This window comes from Humulus lupulus, chromosome 6, assembly GCF_963169125.1.
Source record: "Humulus lupulus chromosome 6, drHumLupu1.1, whole genome shotgun sequence".
NCBI lineage: Eukaryota > Viridiplantae > Streptophyta > Magnoliopsida > Rosales > Cannabaceae > Humulus > Humulus lupulus.
Window position 1 is genome coordinate 96,975,496 of NC_084798.1, and position 22,119 is coordinate 96,997,614.

Below are 22,119 nucleotides of genomic sequence, written 5' to 3' on the forward strand. Positions count from 1 at the left end.
TGTTGACGCCCAGGCACCTCCACGGAGGCCCAGAGGACATCCCCGTGGGAGCATGACCGCTAGGAGGGTAGAACAAGCATCACAGCCGAATCAGCCAAGGCCCCGGAGGAGTACCCGGGCTGAGGCCACTATCAACTCGACTGCAGAATTGCCTACAGGAACGGGTAATAACTGAGCCCCTCTAGTGGCTTGGAACCCGAATCTTGATACTACAAGAATCAACCCAGAGCCTGTCCGAGCGAATTCTGGGCCATCTAGGCTCGACAATGGGAGACAACCAGCGTCTCCCATAAGGCATCTACCATCACCAATAAGACACCCCTCACCAGTTCGAGAGGTCCCACGATCTGCACCACGGAGGCCATCTAGCAGCGGCAGTCCAGATGGAAACCGACAGACCAAGCCTGGACAGGGGAACGAAATGGAGGCTACCCGAGATCGCAGAGCTTCTCAGCCTTCGGGAAGCCAAATGTCAAAATAAAAAACTGTTGGAACAAGAAGGCCAGCAGGGGACCCACCTCGTCATCACCGAACCCCACCTCCAGAGAGGGATACAAGTTACGTAAGTAAAGTCTCGGATTACACTAGGTCCGTAAGCATTTATAACACTGAGCCGAGGCATACAGGGAATCGAGGGAATCACCCTTGTTTACCCAAAAAAGATGCATTTGATAATGTGTCAAGATTATATGCACGTGAGATGCACGTGGAAATTTAAGTTGTTAATGCTATTCGACCATCGACCAGAGGAGAAATCATATGGCAAAGGGGATATTTCATAGGCGACCAGAGCTGGTCGCAATATGTCAGATATTTTCTAGAGATATTTGATCTTGCATTTATGTAAAAAGTGTAATTTCCATTATTATTTAGATATGTTTGTATTAAATGTAATAAAGGCCCATCGACCCATAAGGAGATCCTTGAGCCTATAAATAAGACTTAAAGGGCTAATGAGAGGGATCTTTGGATCTTGAATCTTTTTTTTTATCTTTGGAGACTGAGAGAGAAAATTATTGTTTTTATGCAATTCTTTGTAACTATTATTGAGCTTGTGAAACTTGGTAAACCCTTGTTTACTGATCGCAGGTTTTCATTACATCAATAAGAACACTAAGTGGACGTAGGTCATTACCATCACTTGCGGCCGAACCACTATAAATCCTTGTGTCATTTATCTTCTTGACTTGAATTCATCTCATTTTTGTCGTTTCATTTGACTCTGTGTCATTGACTAAATCAAGAGTGAACATTTTGGTGCTTTCATTGAGAGAAATAACTCAAGACCTCCAAGAAGATCAAATGGCAAAAACAACTAGGAAAATTGGGCAAACCTATGGGAATGTGCCTGTTGGGGTTTTATGCCCTAATTAAAACCCAAATTCTTTGTAATCTCATTTTATTATCAATAAAAGAATAGGAATCATTTTTTGATTTGGTCAATCACTTTGCTCACATGTTTTATTTTCATGATTATTTGTTTAATATAAACTTCTATTAAATCCCGAGGATATAGCTAATCTTATTTATAGTGACGTCATCACAGTGGAATATAAATAAGATTATATGTTCAAAATAAGTTAGTCCTAAGATTAGTCAGTGCACATGATTTACACTAACTTGCCAATCTACGATATGATCTACTTACACATTACAGTATTATGTTCTTTCCAGAACATTAGCAAAGTAGATAAGATCGGATGTATTTGTTACATCGGACTGGACTGATATTGACAGTTGATAAGATAAGTAAACATACCATTATTATCTATTCTAGTCGTATCATATAGTTGACCATAGGTCAATTCAATCTCAATTCTAAGTGGTTAGTATTCTAACTAATTGTATTATTTGAGTTCTTTGACTTGTTCGTTACCAGCTTACCCTACGGACTAGCCCATACTTACATCTTGGGAACTCGGTAGTATAATTGAGTGGGAGTGTTAATCATAGATATGAACATTGTACGCCCTAAATATCCGCGCACTATTGGCGAGCTAGAAAAGGGCCTAATTCGATCTGCCACGTTTAAATCGTCCACCCGGAGCTGTTTTGTTACGGGCCTCCATCTGTCCAGCCCGAGCTGATTAGAGAGTTAACTGCTACTTGGAGGCATCGTGTCAACAGTATGAGTGTCACGAGCTGGCGCCACATTAAGCTCATGATGCGATAGAGATCTGACACCCGAATCCTTGTAAAGTCAACCACGCAATATAAACGTGCATATATCAGACATCCCATGTCTGTTTTATTCCTGATTTCTCGGATGCGCAATATAAACGTGTGCATTCGGACATCCCGTATCTGATTTGGGCCAGGCGGCCCATTACCCATCCTTACCTGTTGATTAGACCTCACTTCCCTGTAAGGTTTAGGAATTAATCATCAGTGTCACAGAGATGACGTGAAGGATAAAGAGATCACGGGATGACCTCATTGCCAACCCAGATGTCTTCTTCCTATAAATACCAAGACCCTGGGTAGTGCAAGGGGTTGGCATATTTTTGTAAAGAAACACTCTGTAAGAAATAGTCAAGAGATATCAATAATATCGACTGGTGGACTAGAGGGGTTTTAACCTTCGAACCACCTAAAAAGAAAGGAGTGACCATCTTCCCATCCTATTAGTTTCTCAAATCCAGAATATAATTTTTTTCATATTACAGTTCATCAATTAGCACTATTCCATCATATGTATTCGTATAATTACCTATTGGCGAAGAACCGCGTCAACAGTTTGGTGCTTTCGTTGAGAGGATTGGGATTGGTGCTATCACAAAAACCTGATCATGGTGGTTATTCGTTCAAGGCATGATAACAAGGTGGATCAACATGATGGGCAAGAGGCCCACCATGTCGCCATATCCGACGAACCAAACCCCTAGGTCCAGCAGCGATCGGGAAAGCAGCCGATGGGCCAGGAAGAAACCATGAGTTCGGCGTCCTGACCGCCAAATCCGGACCCGGGTTTCCTGACGGCGATAGAGATGGAGAACATACAGTTGAGGAGTCAGCTATCCAGAGCAAGTAAGCAAATCGAAGAAGTCTTGGCCCGGCTACTTCCTCTTGCAACCGACGTTAACGTCGGAAAGAGGCAAAGTGGGACTCACAAGTCCCGCAGGGATAATCGGCCCAGACCCAGTCGATCAGTTAGAACCTCAACCCCGAGTTCTGCACCCATGTCACACCATAACCAAGAAACTATGTTTGAGGAGTTTCCCAGGACCAATCAGCAATTCAGCCGATCAGTCCGAACCTCGACTCCTAGCTCGATCCCATCATCGAACGCACCCAGAAGGGCTCGTGGCAACTCGCGGAGGAGATCCGGGGAAGGCTCGCGCAGACAGCCTGCTCCGGCCAGCCCTCCCGTGCCGCGGTCAAACCGCCGGGCACAGGATGCTGGAGATGGTAGAGTAGAGCGGCCGCCATCTAATTTGATCCGCCCAGATGGGACTAGGATTGTGTCGCCAGTTAGGCATCCCCCATAGCTGATAAGATATCCGTCTCCTCCCCATCCAGTTCGAGACATTTCGACGCACAGGAGCAACAGAAGAAATCCTCCTCCCCCCGGTCCTTCCCATCGCAACCGAGCACGCGGGGAGGTCCTGGATCCTCACCCCCAGCAGTGGGCTCCAAGATTTTCCAACGGGAGCTACTGGACCGAGAGCCACCAAAGTGGTAGATCCGGTGGAGACTTGCGTAATCGCTTGAGTTCGGTGCAAAGCCCTCAGCCCACCTCGAGGGCCGACCTTCGAGATCACCTCAACTCGCAGAGGGGGAATCCGGCCAGAAATGGAAGTCATGCTCGCCAAGAGGGTGGTCATTCCGAAGTACGTGACAGTGGGAATGTCCCACCTAACCAAGCTCAAGCTTGGAGGGACAATAACCCGCCTAATGCATACAATGGAACTGAAGTTGTTGAACAGCCCCAGAAAAACCAAGGGATTAAGGACCAGACCCTAGAACGTTTAGCTCAGATGGAGGAGCTAATGAAGAAGCTCTTGTCAAAAAAGGAGAAGGACGAGTATGACTCGGGGGACGAACTTGAGCTTTTTGCCTCCAACATAGTAGCCACAACATACCTGTCGGGTTTCTGGATGCCCTACCTGTCTAAATTCGATGGAGACGGAGACCCATCAGATCATTTGGGTATGTTCAATACCCTGATGATGGCCCATAATATTGGCCCCGAGCTGAGGTGTTTGATATTCCCTTTTGCCTTGGTCGGACCAGCTAGGCAGTGGTTCAAGCAGTGTAAAAAGCATTCCATGAGCTCGTGGAAGAATTTTTTTGCCCACTTCAAGAGCGCATTCTGAGCTTCTCAAGCTGCCTGCGTCAAAGCTGACACCCTAGCGAACGTGAAGAAACAGCCTGGGGAGCCTTTGAAAGCTTACTTAAGTAGGTTCGCAAATGTCGCGGCTCGAGCCAGGGACGCGGACGATAGTTCCAAGCTTATAGCCTTGAGGACTAGAATCCTCGTTGGAGGCGGGCTATGGAAAGAGATACAGAGAAGAGGTGTCAGCATCGTGGATGAATTCCTAAACAAGGCTCAGGAATGGATAAACCTAGAGGAGGCACGAGCATCGGTCGCAGGAACCAGCCAAACCCTTGATCAGCTTGTTGGAGTGGAAACGGATGTCGTAAAAATGACTCAAACCGTTACACAGAATAACCAAGGGGGTGGAGGTAAGAGAAAAGGGAGCGGCGAGGGTGGCCAGCACGGTCCTAAGAAGAATAAGCCCATGGAAAAGTTTAAGCCAGTCTACGCGACCTATACCGAGCTCACAAACACTCGGGAACACATTTTCCTAGTAAACTTTGCCCGCTTCCCCTGGAAAAAGCCGGAGCCTTTGAAACACCAGAAGGCTAAGAGGGACCCTTCCAAGTTCTGTTGATTACACAACGGCATTGGCCAAAACACTGACGATTTTAGGCATTTGAAGGATGAGATTGAGATACTCATCAGAGCTAGACCTTTGGCTTAGTATGCGCGGAACTGGGTTCCTACTAGTCAGCCAGCCCCGGAAGCTCCGATAAATCAGCCCGGGCCCCAGATAAGTCAGGATACCCCTCCTCCTGTAATAGGAGGAGAGATATCCACAATCTCGGAAGGCCCCCATTTGGTCGGCACGAGCAGAGGTGCCTAGAAGAGATATGTCAATGAGTTGAAGGCTCATAACGGAGTGGAATTCATCTTGGAGAAACATCTACCCAAACAACAATGATTGGAAAGGTAACCAATCATTTTTACCGAGGAGGACGCTGGTCACGTCCAGTTCCTCCATAACGATCCTCTAGTCATAACCGCCCAGCTTGCCAATTGGAGAGTTAGGAGGACACTGGTCGATAATGGGAGTTTGGTGAACCTGCTGTTCCGGTCTACGCTGGAGAAAATGGGATTGTCTGTCACCGAGATGAAGGCCACCTCCATGATGTTGTATGGATTTTCCGGAGAAGGGTCGGTAGCGATAGAAACAATTGAGCTAGTAATAACCTTGGGAAAGGGGCCTCGAGCTGTCTCTAAGCTCCTCGAGTTCGTGGTTATCGATTGTCCCACCGCCTACAACGCTATTCTGGGCCAACCTACATTGATAGCATTTGAGGCCATAACTTCTATCTGCCATCTCATAGTCAAGTTCCCCTCCTCTACGGGGACATGTACGGTTCGAGGTGATCAGCTCACTGCCAGGGAATGCTATAGCATGTCCATGAAGGGAAAATCACGACCCGGGCAGCAGACGATGACCATTCAAAGCAGACATGAGGAATCTCAGGAAGTAGGACCTATTCCTGAGATAGAAAAACCTCAGGAAGCTAATGGGGAAGGTATCACCTTGAATGATGATATCGACCCCAAGATAGGCGAAGATAGATCTGAGCTCCAGGCCATCAAAGAACTTGAAGAGGTGAACATCGATTCGAAAGACCCCTCGAAGGTGGTGAAGCTTGGGAAAAACCTGTGTAATGAGAGGAAGGCAGAGCTGCTGAGATTTCTACAAGAGAATCTAGATGTGTTTTCCTGGTCTCATGAAGACATGATAGGGATCAGCCCAAGCGTCATCATGCACACCCTCAACTTGGACAAAAACGTGCCTGCGAAGTCCCAGAAACAAAGGCGTCTGGGCATGACCCGAGCTGAGGCCTTAGAAGAGGAAGTAGCTCGACTCTTAAGGTGCAGTTTTATTCGCGAGGAAAAATACCCGATCTGGGTCGCCAATCCTGTTTTGGTCCCGAAGCCCAACGGGAAGTGGCGGACCTGCATCGACTTTTCCAATCTGAATAAAGCCTGCCCCAAAGACTGCTCCCCCTTGCCGAGAATTGACCAATTGGTAGATGCCACCACGGGGCACAAGCTTATATCCTTTATGGATGTATACTCGGGCTATAACCAGATCGCCATGAATCCTGCGGACTAGGAACACACTAGCTTCATGACCCCAACTAACATTTATTATTACAAGGTCATGCCCTTCGGGCTGAAAAATGCAGATTGGTCAACAGGATGTTTGCTAATCAGATCGGGAAAAACATGGAAGTGTACGTTGATGACATGTTGGTCAAGTCAAAAACTGCCGATAACCATGTCCTTGACCTGAAGGAGTGCTTTAAGATTCTAAGACAGTACGACATGAGACTGAATCCCTAAAAGTGTACCTTCGGGGTAGCGTCAGGAAAATTTATGGGTTTCATAGTCAACACCAGAGGAATAGAGGCGAACCCCGATAAAATCAGGTCGCTACTCAAGGTGCCATCACCCCGGTCGCGAAAAGACGTCCAAAGTCCAACAGGAGTGGCATCCCTTAATCGGTACATTTCCAAATCAACCGACAAGTGTTTGCCATTCTATAACCTGCTCCGGGGAAATAAAAAATTTGAGTGGACCGATGAGTGTGAGCATGCTTTCCTCGACCTAAAAGCACATTTAGCTGAGCCGCCCGTGTTATCTAAGCCAACAGCAGGAGAGCCTCTTTTTCTTTACCTAACTGTAACGGAAGACGCAGCCAGCGCCGTGTTGGTTCGTGAGGAGGACCGGTCTCAGAAGTTGGTCTACTACATTAGCAAGAGGCTTCTCGGAGCCGAGTCTAGATATCCAATGATAGAAAAAATGGCGTTCGACCTTATCACAGCCTCCAGAAAGCTCAGGCAGTATTTCCAGTCCCATTTAATCCACATCATAACCGATCAACCTTTAAGGCAGGTTTTGCAGAAACCTGAGGCATCGGGGGGTCTTTTGAAGTGGGCTATCAAGCTCAGCCAATTCAAGATAATGTACGTGCCGCGAACTGCGATCAAAAGCCAAGCTCTGGCTGATTTTGTAGCAGAATGCACGGGATTCCAAGAGGAACCAGTGGAAGAACCAGTACAAGCCTCGTGGAAAGTCTTTGTGGATGGTTCGTCTAACGAGAATGGATCCGGAGTTGGAGTCATTTTGATATCTCTGGAGGGACATCATTTCCACTCTGCGTTGCGGCTCGGATTCGAAGCATCGAACAATGAGGCCGAGTACGAAGCTTTATTGGCTGGGCTAAGGGTGGCTCAGGAGCTGAAGGCCAACTCCGTCTAGTGCTATAGCGATTCCCAGCTCGTGGTAAATCAGGTATCAGGAGAATACCAAGCGCGGGGAACCAAGATGGCGGCCTACCTGGCCAAGGTAAAAAAGGAGCTGTCCGCATTTGAGCACAACCTAATTGAACAGATACCTCAGGAGCAGAATGCCAATGCTGACGCCTTAGCAAAGTTCGCCACATCCGGAGAGGCCGAAACCTTGGGCCTGGTACTGGTGGAATTCTTGGAAAGGCCAAGCATAGAGGAAACTGGGAGGGAGGTCGAGATGATCGACGCAAGGCCGACCTATATGACTCCCATAGTCGAGTACCTCACAACAGGAAAGTTACTTGAGGAGCGAAACGACGCGAGGAGGATACTTTACCAAGCTCCAAGGTATACAATGGTAGACGGGTCGTTGTACCGGCGTGGTCTTTCTTTACCTCTTCTGCGGTGTGTTCTGCCAGGCAAAGCAAAAACTATTCTACAGGAGATGCATGAGGGATTTTGTGGAGATCACACTGGGGGGCAAAACCTGGCCTTGAAGATATTAAGGCAAGGATATTATTGGCCCACTTTGTCGAAGGACTCGATTTCTTATGTCCAAAAGTGCGACAAGTGATAGCGGTTCGCCACGGTCGCACGAGCCCCTCCAGTCGAGCTAAAGATGATCTCGTCCCCATGTCCGTTCGCAGTCTGAGGAATTGATTTAGTTGGTGCCCTGCCCACGGGAAAAGGAGGAGTTCACTATGCGGTGGTGGCTATTGACTACTTCACGAAATGGGCAGAAGCGGAGCCCCTGGCGACGATTACATCAAAGAGGGTCCTCGACTTTGTGGTTAAGAATATTGTCTGCCGATTTGGGCTGCCAAAGAAGATCGTGTCGGATAACGGAACCCAGTTCGATAGCGACCTCTTCACCGAATTCTGCGAGAGGCACGTCATAATTAAAAGTTTTTCCTCCGTGGCCTACCCCCAGGCTAATGGACAGGTCGAGGCTGTGAACAAGACACTAAAAGCGAGCCTTAAGAAGAGGTTGGATGAAGCCAAGGGAGTTTGGCCTGAACAGCTCCCCCAGGTGCTGTGGGCGTACCAGACCTCACACCAAACTTTGACGGGTCACACTCTTTTCTCCCTGACTTTCGGGAGCGAGGCCGTCCTTCTTGTCGAAGCAAAGATAGCCTCGCATAGAGTCCGGGCGTTTGACCGAGACCAGAACGACAAATTGCTTAGCGCGTCCCTTGACCTAATTGAAGAAAAACGAGAAGCTTCGCAGCTGCAGCTCGCACATTATCAACAAATGATCACTCATTATTTCAACTGAAAGGTCAAGAGATGCATCTTTAACTTAGGCGACGTGGTGCTCCATAGAGTCTTCTTAGCCGGTAACGATCCCAAGGATGGAGTCTTGGGACCAAGCTGGGAAGGACCCTATCAGATAATAGAGGTTGTGAAGGAAGGGACCTTTAAACTAGCTCGACCTAATGGAGAAGCAGTCCCACGGACATGGAACGGTATACACCTAAAGAAATATTATCAATAGTTGTACATTTGTAAGGCTTAATTATGAAAGCCACCTTGTTTTATTAAAAAATGAGAAGTACTTTCGTATATCGTTGTATGTTTCTATATGTGGGTAGTGTTAGAAGAGCGTGTTCCAAGTAACCAAGAAAGATCCCTTTCTGTTTACTTGGGGGGCATATATCCTGGATACAACCAGGTTCCGAAACTTAGAAATTAGTTAAATTGACTAACCAGTGTTTTTCCTAAAGAGCATGAGGTGTCGATAAAACTAACGAACTAAGTTTTTAAATAAATATCCTAGATACAACCAGGTTCCGAAACTTAGAAGTTAGTTAAATTGACTAACTAGTGTTTTTCCTAAAGAGCACAAGGTGTCGATAAAACTAACTCGAACTAAGTTTTTAAATAAATGTCCTGGATACAACCAGGTCCCGAAACTTAGAAGTTAGTTAAATTGACTAACCAGTGTTTTTCCTAAAGAGCATGAGGTGTCGATATAACTAACGCGAACTAAGTTTTTAAATAAATGTCCTGGGTGCAACCAGGTCCCGAAACTTAGAAGTTAGTTAAATTGACTAAGCAGTGTTTTTTCTAAAGAGCACGAGGTGTCGATAAAACTAACACAAACTAAGTTTTTAAATAAATGTCCTAGATTCAACCAGGTCCCGAAACTTAGAAGTTAGTTAAATTGATTAATTCAGTGTTTTTCCTAAAGAACACGGGGTGTCGATAAAACTAGCGCGAACTAAGTTTTTAAATAAATGTCCTGGAAACAACCAGGTTTGGAAGCTTAGAAGTTAGTTAAATTGATTAATTCAGTGTTTTTCCTAAAGAACACGGGGTGTCGATAAAACTAATGCAAACTAAGCTTTTTAAAAAATTAATGTCCTGGACATAACCAGGTCCTAAAACTTAGAAATTGGTTAAAATTGACTGGCAATGCTTTGTAGTTTTGAAGAAAAAGTCAATAAACTAACGCGAACTAGGTTTTTATCAATCACATCATATTAAAGAAAAATAAGTGATGAAATTCAGGGTAACTAAAATCAATTGTCTCGGGGAGGAAAAACCTCGTGATAAATTATTACAGATAAATAAAAAAAATACAAAAAATACTAGGCCCCCCCAGGCCGCTCCGACGAGGTCACCCCCTCGGTCTCTTGCTCGCCAGTAGCAGAAGTCTCCCCAATCTCAGAAGGCAGCTCCTGTTGAAGACAGGCTTTGAACTTCTCAAGGAATGGCTCCCACACCTCGGGCGCCAAAAAGGAGAAGTCGCCATCCTGGTTGAAGGCCCAGCAATGGTAGAGCATGGCCTCTATGAAGGAGCTGGAAGATGCCCTCTCTGCCACGATGGTGGCCTCGGCCTCCAACTGCTTAGCCTTGGCCTCCTCGAGCTCGGTCTTTGTAGCGGCCAAGGCAACCTGTGCGGCCTTTTCACTTTCTTTGGCAGCCATCGGGGCAACCTTGGCACTTTGCTCTTGCTGTTAGGCAGATGCCAGAGCGGCCTGAGCAGTCTGGAACTCGCCCCTGATCTCGTCAATCCTGGCCCTGGACCGAGCTATGCTGCGGTGTAGAGCCAAAGCCGCCTACAAAGACATAGATAGTAAGGCACGTGTTGGGAAGAAAGCAAAGAAATTTAACTAAGTAAACTTACCGTGAGGGTCATCCCCAACGAAGACTCCATGACAATCTCGGGGCTCCTCGTCTCGATCTCCCTCAAGTCCCTTGGGGTGGCATTGTAATAATGCTCCACTGTATAGCTCGCGGTCTCATAGACCATCCCTTGGAAGGCCTCGGGGATTTTCTCCAAGGCCTGGGTGTTAACCGGGATGCGCACGGTGGGAGTGGGAACTGGCGGGGTTCCTGCTGGTGCCTCCTGTTCCTGAGTAGAAGCTGGAGGTCGCGGGGGAGGTGGGGGCATGTTCTCTATGGCTGCAGTGACCTGGCCCCTCCCCTTGGCGGGAGACTTGGAGGTGGTCCCAGCAGGAGGAGTCTTCTTGGTCAGCCAGGGTTTCTTGACCAGTGGCCCGGACGATCCTGAGGGAGGATTCCCCCCCGGAAGATGGATCGCAGGACGTTGTCTCCGGGCTGTGCCATCTCTTCGCCTGAAACAAAAATAAAGGAACGTTACTATACATGTAAGGTTACTTTATTACAAGAAAAATCTAAAGGTTTATTGAAAAGGTCCTACCCTCCGAGCTAGAGGAGGAATCTATTGCCACGACCTCCGGCCTCGGAGCTTCTATGGGGGAGTCTAAGTTTATTACTTCACGGATGAGATAGGGCTCTGGGTCCGGATCCGCCTCAGGACTGGACTCCTCTACATATCGCCTAAGCCCTGGAGCGACTACACCCTCCAGAAAGGAGGGCCACGACCTAAGGTTGGTCCCGTACTCCTCAAAGAAGGCTGACCTAAAGGACAGGGTGTTGTCTACTACTACGGTGCCCCTAGGACGACCCATATCATGGTGCAACACTAGTTGATCTATACACTGAAGTAGGGTTATGTTAAGATCTAGGTCATCTCGATGGCGATGTACGAGCTGGCTTGGGTTAAACCTAGCAAGCCTTAGGTCTGCGGCGGCTCTATCTAAGTCCCTAAACAGGTATAGGTTACCTTGGCCGGAGGGGTCGGCTGTTGCCCCAGACTGAATCCGATCCACGTCGAGGCCCTGAGCAGCCATGAGAGCTCGCTTTCATCGCACGAGCAGCACCTCATTTTCTTCGTCCTGCTCGTCACTGTCTGCGGCGTCCCCCTCAGGGATAGGCACAGCTTGCGAGCTACTGGGATAGCCTACGACCTCCTCAAGGCCAGAGTCTAGCCCGGAGAAATTAACTTACACGCCAGCATCGTCTCATCAGATACGAGTTGGCGGTAGTCTTTTCACTTGGTGGGAGCCCCGCCAAGGTATCGTATTGACCCCCAAGGGTCACTGATTTGGCCATCCTAGAAAAAATGGCTGCACGATGATGTTCAAGTCAATACGCGCGAAAAGAAATAAAGCAATATGGTGATTTCGCGAGCTGAGAATAGAGAGAACTTATGAGGACGGTTGAAGTAGTGGTATTCGCAGTTGTGAAACCCCGTCGACATGACGAACTGGTCCTTGAATTCGTTGGGGTGGTTGGGCAGCTCGATGACTACAGGAGAGTTGGGAAAATGGGTCAAATAGTAGAACCTATCACCTCGCCCCCATTGATCCGGGCTGGCTTTGAGGCAGAAGAAGAAAAGGATGTCCGCTGGTGTAGGGACCTCCCACTCGTGCCTCGGGAAGAGGTACCTCAGCCCCACTAGCAGACGGTAGGAGTTATGGGGCAGTTGGAAGGGAGCCAGCTTCACGTAATTTAGGAAATCCGTGAAGTACTAGTCCAGAGGTAGGAAGGCCCCGGCCTTGAGGTGTTCGTCGCTCCAAGCTGCGAACTCCTCGTCGAGAGGCGTGCAGCTCCTCTCACCCTCGAGGGGAGGTCGGGCAACAAGAGCGCCTGTCCCAATTTTGATGTTATGGGACAGCAGGATCTTGTTGACTCTCCCTTGGGTCGTAATCTTCGAGACTATCCTCTCTGCCTCGAAGAAGGCGTCAGGTCCCACCTCGACCTCTTTTTCCACCGTAGGACCAAAGTGGGGGATGGGAGAATCCACCGCAATCCCTTTCCCCTTGCTGGCCTGCTGGGATGATGTGCCAGCCGTGCTTTTCTTGGGTACATTCTTCCTGGGTCCCATCTGGTCGCCTAACAAACAAGAATGAAGAAAAGTTTAAATAGGCGACCTAAAAATAGAAAAGAGAATATAGCGCGAGAAGTGATTTTCGTACACGGGCTGAGGTAATCTCAGCCCCCGGTGTGTGAAGCCACACATTGCCATGGTCACGCGCCCACGTTTCCAACGGATCCCCGATTGCTCGGGATCTGTGTGTTTGGAGGGTCAGGATAATGCTTACCTTGGAGGGAAAGTTTTAAAAAGCAAAACTGCCTAGGAAGCGTGACCCCTAAGCTACCCGGTTTTGCACCCTAGAAACCTCTCACCTTCCCCTTTCCAAACAGGCATTCCCTAAAGCTACCCATAATTTATCTTGTCCTAAGCATGACGTTCCTAGACATGTTCTCAAATAGTCGATATGCCTAGGATCAAAACCTATGCACCAAAAACCTATGCACAAAAAACCAGCCAAAAACAACCTACAGTGGGCGACTAAGAAAGAGGTTTACCTAACAGAGAAGCAGAAATATCAAAACATGCAACAGACAGAGGACTTACAGTGTATTTTCCGTGTGAAAGTCGCAAAAGGCGTAGGAATCGGAGTCCTGGAGGAGTCTTTAAAGCTGGACTGGTGAAGAAACTCTTGTGGCGAGAGTGTAGGGATCTCTAGGATGATAATCGGAAGAAGAAAAACTTCTGAGACCAAAAAGGAGAGAAAATGAGGAAAAAATTTCAAATTAAGGGTGGCTAATATGGAAGATGGCCAACCTTATATATACGTAAGAGGCATAAAGGAACGAGGACCATTCGATCAGATTAATGCGAGATACGAGGGTCATAACTCGAGAGGCGAAACGACGGCCGAAAGCAGGCTAGGCCATTTAATGCAATTCTCAGAAACCGAACAGTCACCAACCACGGCGCTCCACGTGTCCGATACCCACGCAGTGGGCGGGACATGAGGACTCGAAAGGGAAACTTAAAAGCCCCCGCTGTGAAGGTCACAGATGACGTCATGGGTCACGAGCAGGGGCTTGGGGGGAAAATGTACACCCTAAATATCTGCGCACTATTGGCGAGCTAGAAAAGGGCCTAATTCGATCTGCCACGTGTAAATCATCCACCTGGAGCTGTTTTGTTACGGGCCTCCATCTGTCCAGCCTGAGCTGATTAGAGAGTTAACTGCTACTCGGAGGCATCGTGTCAGCAGTTTGAGTATCACGAGCTGGCACCACATTAAGCTTGTGATGCGGTAGAGATCTGACACCCGAATCCTTGTAAAGTCAATCACGCAATATAAATGTGCATATATTAGACATCACATGTCTGTTTTATTCATGATTTCTCGGATGCGCAGTATAAACGTGCGCATTCGGACATACCGTATTTGATTTGGGCCAGGCGACCCATTACCCATCCTTACCTGTTGATTATACCTCACTTCCCTTTAAGGTTTAGGAATTAATCATCAGTGTCACAGAGGTGACGTGAAGGATAAAGAGATCACGGGATGACCCCATTGCCAACCCAGATATCTTCTTCCTATAAATACCAGGACCCTGGGTAGTGCAAGGGGTTGGCATATTTTTGTAAAGAAGCACTCTGTAAGAAATAGTCAAGAGATATAAATAATATCGACTGGTGGACTAGAGAGATTTTAACATTCGAACCACCTAAAAAGAAAGGAGTGACCATCTTCCCATGCTATTAGTTTCTCAAATCCATAATATAATTGTTTTCATATTACAGTTCATCAATTAACACTAATCCATCCTATTTATTCGTATAGTTACCTATTGGCGAAGAACCGCGTCAACAAACATCTATAGCTTCTGATGAAGAAGTAAAACGATGGTTTCCTTTTAGTTTGGTTCAAGGTGTTAAATGATAGAGATCTCATTTCACTAATTACATTAGTTTACTGAAATATCATTTACAAGGAACTAAGTGTTTTAAGGATAAAATACAATGAGGGGTAAAATAGTATTTTAGTCCTATCTCATTGTAGACCGTCTATAGAGGATTGAGTGAAAATTATGGTTGTAACAATGGATAATTAATAGCATATCCATATTTACTATAGAGCGTTCTATGAATTCAAGAGTGCAATTCCGAGTCTATAGTGGAGTCACGAGGAATTAATAAGTTAGTAAATTTATTTGTTAGATTTATGATAACTTATTGGAGCTTGATTTCATAGGCCCATGGTACCCATTCTACCTTGGATAAAATCATCTAGATAGTGTCAATTAATTGATTTAATTATCAATTAGAATTATCAAAGTTGACCAGGTCAATTTTGGATAGTTTCATAGAGTTGTGTAATTTTGAGAAGAAAAGAGAAATTATGGCAAATTTATTAATTAAGATAAATTGATATCTAAATTAATAAATAAGTTTAAATTAAGGTTCAAATTATAAATAATTAATTTGATAAATGATTAAAATAATTATTTAATTAATTAAATCAATAGAAAATAATACAGGCGTTGATTTTAAGTCCAATGGGCTTATAATCAAATGGGAAATTTCACGGGCCTATAGCCCATGATAATTTCGACCTAGGGCTTCAAAATGGCTATTATTTTATTGATTTTTTAATTAAATTAAATGGCCTAATTGAGTCTATAAAAGGAGTGCTTAGAGAGAAGTCAAAACATAAGTCACAATTCAGATTTTCTGATAGTTTTAGATTCTCTCTAAACACAAGTCTTTTTCTAAGCCTCTTTGTTATTTTCTCTTATTCTCTCTATATCTATCTCATGTGTGGAGAATTGCCCACACTAGTCTAGATGGTTCTAAGGATACACTGGAATATTGTGAAGAAAATAGAAGATCGGTTCAGTTTATTGATAATACTCTGCGACAGATAGGATACAAGAGTTAGAGAAACTGAAGGAAGGACTATTTCATTCCGCTACGTATACTGTAAGTATTCAATTCTTTGTTTATCTTTGAATTCAATTTTAGAAACATGTTTTAGGTTATCTCGTATTAATTTGTTTAATATTAGATATACATGAAAATAAATAAAGAACCTGTATAAGCTAATCCAACAACTGGCCTTAAAGCCTTTGGTAATCTTTATTTTCATGCATGAACATGTTTAAAATTGGATTATTTGATATGTTTGAATAATTGGATGGTTTTCATGTTTTTATGAAGCATATTGATTTTATGTGAATTTTAGCAATATTTTAGGTTATTTTGTCGTGTTTTCTATGATATTAATTATATATATGCTTTTATTTTGTGTAAAATATGTTAAAAATTAATTAGAAAATGTTTTTGGTTTGAAAAATTGCACAAAAAAAAATTTATGAAAATTTTTCTTCTGGCTGCCATGCGCGCGCGTGCACCAGCACACGTACGCGCGTGCATCCTTGGCCAATTCCTCCTACGCGCGCGCGCACCCCAGCAGCTAGTGCAATCGGGTGAACAGTACCCGATACAGGTACTGTTCATCCATAAATTTTTTTTTAAATATAAAAATAAAATTAAAATTGTGAAAATACATTATTTATTATCAAAACCAAAATATCTTTTTTTTTGTTTTATCATTTAATTTTGTTTAAATAAGATATTTTTGTTAGTTGGGATTTAAATAATTATATATTTTCTATAAAGATTCAAATTCAAATATATATATAGACTAACAAATGAATTTTAAATCTTTTAATATATTAAAATATTAGAATTATGATATCAGATTTTTCAGATATTTTCATTTAAATTCTTGATTTTTTTATTAAATCTTTATTTGAAAATATAAATATCTTTTTTATTCTATAGTTTTTAATATTTAAATTATTTGAAATTTGAATATTGTTAGTGTACGCCCTGATTTTCCCACGGGCTGATTAACGAGCTGAGATACGGCCTAATCATGACTACCACGTGGACATCCCCAAGACCGGAGCTGCCATCATGAGATCCTACCTCCTTAGCTCGAGGTAACCCAAGAGTTCGCCAAGATTGCTTAAGGACTGAGTCTGGACTCTGAAGGCCGCAGGTCGAGGGAAGCATCCAGCTCGCGGTACGAGCTAGAGTTGGAGCTGTGACCTTTTGTAAAGTCAACCACGCAAGGTAAACGTGCATATATCAGACATCATGTGTTTGATATATCCCTGACTTCTCGGACACGCAGCCTGAACGTGCGTATTCAGACACCCACGACTGGGTTGGGTCGTGCGGCCCATTATCCCCTTACCTATTGATTTGACCACACTTATGTGTCAGGTTTAGGAATTAATCATGAATGTCACAGAGTTGACATGATAGGTAAGAAGGTCACGGGATGACCTTCTTACCAACTCCCAGGTGCCTTCTCCTATAAATATGGAGACCCTGGGAGTTACAAAGGATTGGATTCTATATTGTAAGAAATACCCTGTAAAAGAATACCCAGTATATAACAATAATACTGACTGGTGGAGTAGAATGATTTTAACCTTTGAACCACCTAAAAAAACATATTTTGTGTCACCATTCCATTTCCAAGATCATTCATCTATTTCGGTTCAACATAAGCACTAATCTCTTCCTCTTTCTTTTCTTAATTACCTGTTGGCGAAGAACCGCGTCAACAGTTAGTTAGATATTTTTATGGATATTTGAATTTGTTTAACTATTTTGAGATATTTTAGGGCTGTTATAACTATTTATATTTTATTTTTAAATGGTTAAAATATTAGCTAATAGTTGTAACAACACAAGATATTTTTGGAAAATAGTTAAGATATTGATTTTAAAATTTAAAATTGGTTAAATTTTGAAAAATATCATTTTTTTTTCAGCCAATTAATAATTTTTTTTTTTAATAAATGGGATTTAAATTAACTTTGGTTAATTGTTGATAAATCCTATTTAAATTAAATTAATATTTTTTTTCAAATAAACCTAAAACCAAGTTGATTGTTGATAAATGAAATTTAAATTAACTATTGTTAATTGTTGATAAATTTCATTTAAATTGACTTATTTTTTGTAAAAATTTAATTAATTTGATTTTTTTTTGATAAATTCTAGATAATTAATTGTGGTATTTTTGCAAATGAAATAAATTGTGGTATTTTTGCATAAATTCATAGAATTGCTCATATAGTAACATGATTAGGCCCATCCAATTATAACATGTCTGTTTCCACTATATGTGGTTATTTTGCAATTGGGCTTAGATGCATATAGTGGCCCATATGTTTGTTAGATATATGGTATTTTGCCAAATAAAATATTCATAAAATGATAGGTTTTATTTGGGCCCATTAGAAAATGTAAAGTTTAAATTCCTCTCTTGTGGGTGATTCCACTTGTGAAGGCCTATTTGCTTTGCATGACTATAGTGGGCCTAATCAATTAATAAAACGAAGGTTTAAATTCCTGTCTTTTGGACCTTGTATGGAAGATAGGGGGCCTTTGTAGTGGGAACGACATATTGGACCTAGCCCTCCTCCATACAAGCCCAATTGTTAAGACCCATTTACCTGAGTTGGACTTAATTGTATGAGTTCATTATATTAGTTAAACCTAAATATTGATTAGCAACAAATTAATTCTAAATTAATTGAATTTGTTTCAATGTGACACTTTAGAATTAATAAGAAATTATAGGACTTTGGTTTTAAAATTTTTAATCTGTTTTTTTTTAAAACCATAGTCATTAATTTTCTAAAAATAAATAATAAAAATACTATTTTAATTTTATAATTAGCTTATTTTAAGGATTTTATTCGATCTCCACTGTTGGTTTAACATAGTCAATAGCTTAATGGGGCCTCGAGGCGCTTTGATTCGTCCCCCTACGAAAGGTGTTCATTAGTTATTTTGACAAGGTTAGATTTCGAAAGATAGATAATTATAGGTCAAATTCTACTAGACTCACCCCTACGGTGACTACTAGGGCTAAATCTATGATTATTGAAACTGTGGGTCTAGCTCATAAAATAAGAGATTTTGTTTTCTTATTTTGATCAAATAGTAGGTTGTTAATAGTGGTGTCCATTATTAAATGAGTTTGCAACTCTATTTAACTAGTGGTATTTTTGACTCTCGCCAACCGGGACAAGGATATCATAGATTAGTTAAAAACCTAAAGAACTAGAGATATGATTGTTTTTGGTACTTTTTCTCATATCTTACATATTTTTGGTATATGTTGTGCTATTTATTAAAATTTGTGTGAATATAAGTTTTATTGAGCAAATGTGATTGATTTTTATTTTATTGGTAATTTGTAGTTTTGAGTTATGGCTGTGTCTACTCCCATCCTTTCTCAACTTTGAAACTCACTGGAGAAAACTTCCTTAAATGGAAGCAAAACATCAACATTGTGTTGATTGGTGACAACTCCAAGTTCGTCATGACTGAGGAATCCCCGGAAGTTCCAGCTGAAGGAGCTATCAAGTCTATAAGGGACAAGTATGAGCGTTGGTAGGCGGATAACAACAAGGCGCGGTACTACATGTTGAATAGTATGGTCAACACTCTCAAGACAAAGATGGAGAATGTCGAGACAGCCTACGAAATCATGGATCAACTCCAAGACATGTTTGGTGCCAAGTCAGCGCAGACTCGTTTTGAGGCCACCAAGAAATATGCCAATGCTCGAATGGCACCTTCTCAACATGTTCGTGATCACCTGATCAAGATGACAAACTACTTTCAGGAAGCTGAACTGCACGGAGCCATAATAGATGAGGAAACTCAAGTTGGCTTAATCCTCAATAGTCTTTCTCCAGCTTTCCTTCCATTCACCACCAACTATGTGTTGAATAAAATCAACTATGGTCTGACGCATCTCATGAATGAGCTTCAGACTTTTGAGTCTATCATGGGTGGACCTAGTAATGGAGGAGAAAAGAAGACAACTACTACTACTGCTGCTGATCCAGCTAAGGCTGAAGCTAACCAAGCTTCGTCTTCAAAAGCTGGAAACAAGAGGAAAGGTGGGCAAAACAATAACCCCAAGCCTGCAAAGGCGAGTGCACATACGCCTAAGGGGAAAAAAAAGAAAGGTAAAGGTAAATGTTTTCACTGCAAAGAGAAATGGCATTGGAAACAAGATTGCCCCAAGTTTCTAGCAGATAAAAACAAAGGTAATGATTATAGTTCATTTATCTTGGAAACATGTGTTTTAGAGAATGATAACACTGTTTGGATTATTGATTCTGGATTTACTAACCATGTTTGTAACTCTTTACAGCTTCTTGAATCGTGGGAGGAAGTGCACGAAGGCGGCTTAAAGCTAAGAGTTGGGAACGGAGCGTTCGTTGCGGTCCAAGCTAGAGGAAGAGCTCGTCTGAAGTTATGACTTTCACAAGTTTCCATGTTGCAATTAGAACGATTTGTTATGACTTTCACAAGTTTTAATATATCTATTTCTTTCAATGGATCACAATTGTGTATTGCATGTTTGGAAAACAGGCTTTATATTCTACGACCTAACAAACCCCCCGCTCTTAATAATGATTTATTCAACATAGCTAAACCTAGGACCAATAAACGTCAAAAGACCGATAACAATAATATGAAATATTTATGGCACTTGAGACTAGGTCACAATGGCTATGATAGGATTCAAAGACTTACAAAGGATGGACCTTTGAAGGAACTCACCTTAGGTGAATTACCTGTCTGTGAATCTTGTCTAGAAGGCAAACTGACCAAGCATCCATTCTCTGCAAAGGGTGATAGGGACAAAGAACCACTTGGTCTTGTGCATTCAGATGTTTGTGGACAATGTACAAGCCAGGGGTGGTTTTGAGTATTTCGTCACTTTCATTGACGATTACTCTAGATACTCATGTCTTTATCTAATGAATAGGAAATCATAAACATTTTCAAAGTTTCAGGAATTCCTAGCAATGGCTTAGAACCAATTAGGTAAAATGTTAAAGATCTTGCGGTCTGATAGGGGTGGAGAATATTTGGATATGCAGTTCCAAGATCATTTAACTGAACTTGGGATTCTATCACAACTTACTGCCCCAGGTACTCCACAACAAAATGGTGTAGCGAAACGCCGAAACAGAACTTGATTGGAAATGGTTAGACGCATGCTTAGTTACTCAACTCTACCAACTTCGTTATGGGGACATGCAATTGAAACTGCGAATGACATTCTCAATGTCGTGCCATCAAAATCAATCCCCAAAACACCTTTAGAACACTGGAATGGTCGTGAACCTAGTTTACGCCATTATAGAATCTGGGGTGTCCCGCTCACGTCCTGAGGAAAAAGGAGGGAAAGCTAGAACTGCGAACTGAAGTTTGCATGTTTTTTTGGCTATCCTAAAGGTACTCAGGGTGGACTTTTCTATAGTCATTCAGAAAAGAAAGTGTTTACTTCTACAAATGCTACTTTTCTGGAAAATGACTATGTCCAGAACTTTAAACCTCACAGCAAAGTAGTTTTAGAGGATATGGTTAAAGAATTGACTCCAACCAATGTTCCATCGTCATCAACGCGAGTTGATGATGAAATTCCCACTCTTCACGTCCAACCGACGCAAGTCAATTTAAATGAAGAAAGTACCATTGTAGAGCCTCTTCGTAGTGGGAGGGTTTCTAGAAACCCAGTTTGCTATGGTTTGGATGGTGAAACCAATATGGTTTTTGGTGACACTAGTGATGATGATCCATTGTATTTCAAACAGGCAATGGCTAGCCCTGAAAAGGAACCATGGCCCGAAGCCATGAAACAGGAAATGGAGTCCATGTACTCAAATTCCGTCTGGGATCTTGTGGAAGCACCTAGTGACTTTAGGGCCATTGGGTGCAAGTGGATCTACAAGAAGAAACGAGGTGTTCATGGAAATATCGAGACTTATAAAGCTCGATTAGTGGCAAAGGGTTATACCCAAAGAGAAGGCGTAGACTATGAGGAAACTTTTAGTCCGGTAGCCATGCTCAAATCCATTTGCATCCTCCTATCCATAGTATCCGCTCTCGACTATGAGATATGGAAAATGGACGTCAAGACAACTTTTCTTAATGGAAAGCTTGACAAAGTCATTTATATGGATCAACTAGAAGGATTTAAAGTATCTGGACAAGAAGGAAAAGTTTGCAAGTTGAATAGGTCCATCTATGGACTTAAGCAAGCTTCTCGTTCCTGGAATCTCAGGTTTGATGAAATAATCAAGACCTATGGCTTTGAACAAAATATTGATGAGCCCTGTGTTTACCAACTGAAGGCAAATCTAATAGTGGTATTTCTGGTTCTTTATGTAGATGATATCTTACTCATTAGAAACAATGTTAAGAAATTATCAGATGTGAAGAATTGGCTGAGCACTCAATTCCAGATGAAGGATTTGGGTGAAGCAAGTTATGTTCTAGGTATCCAGATCATC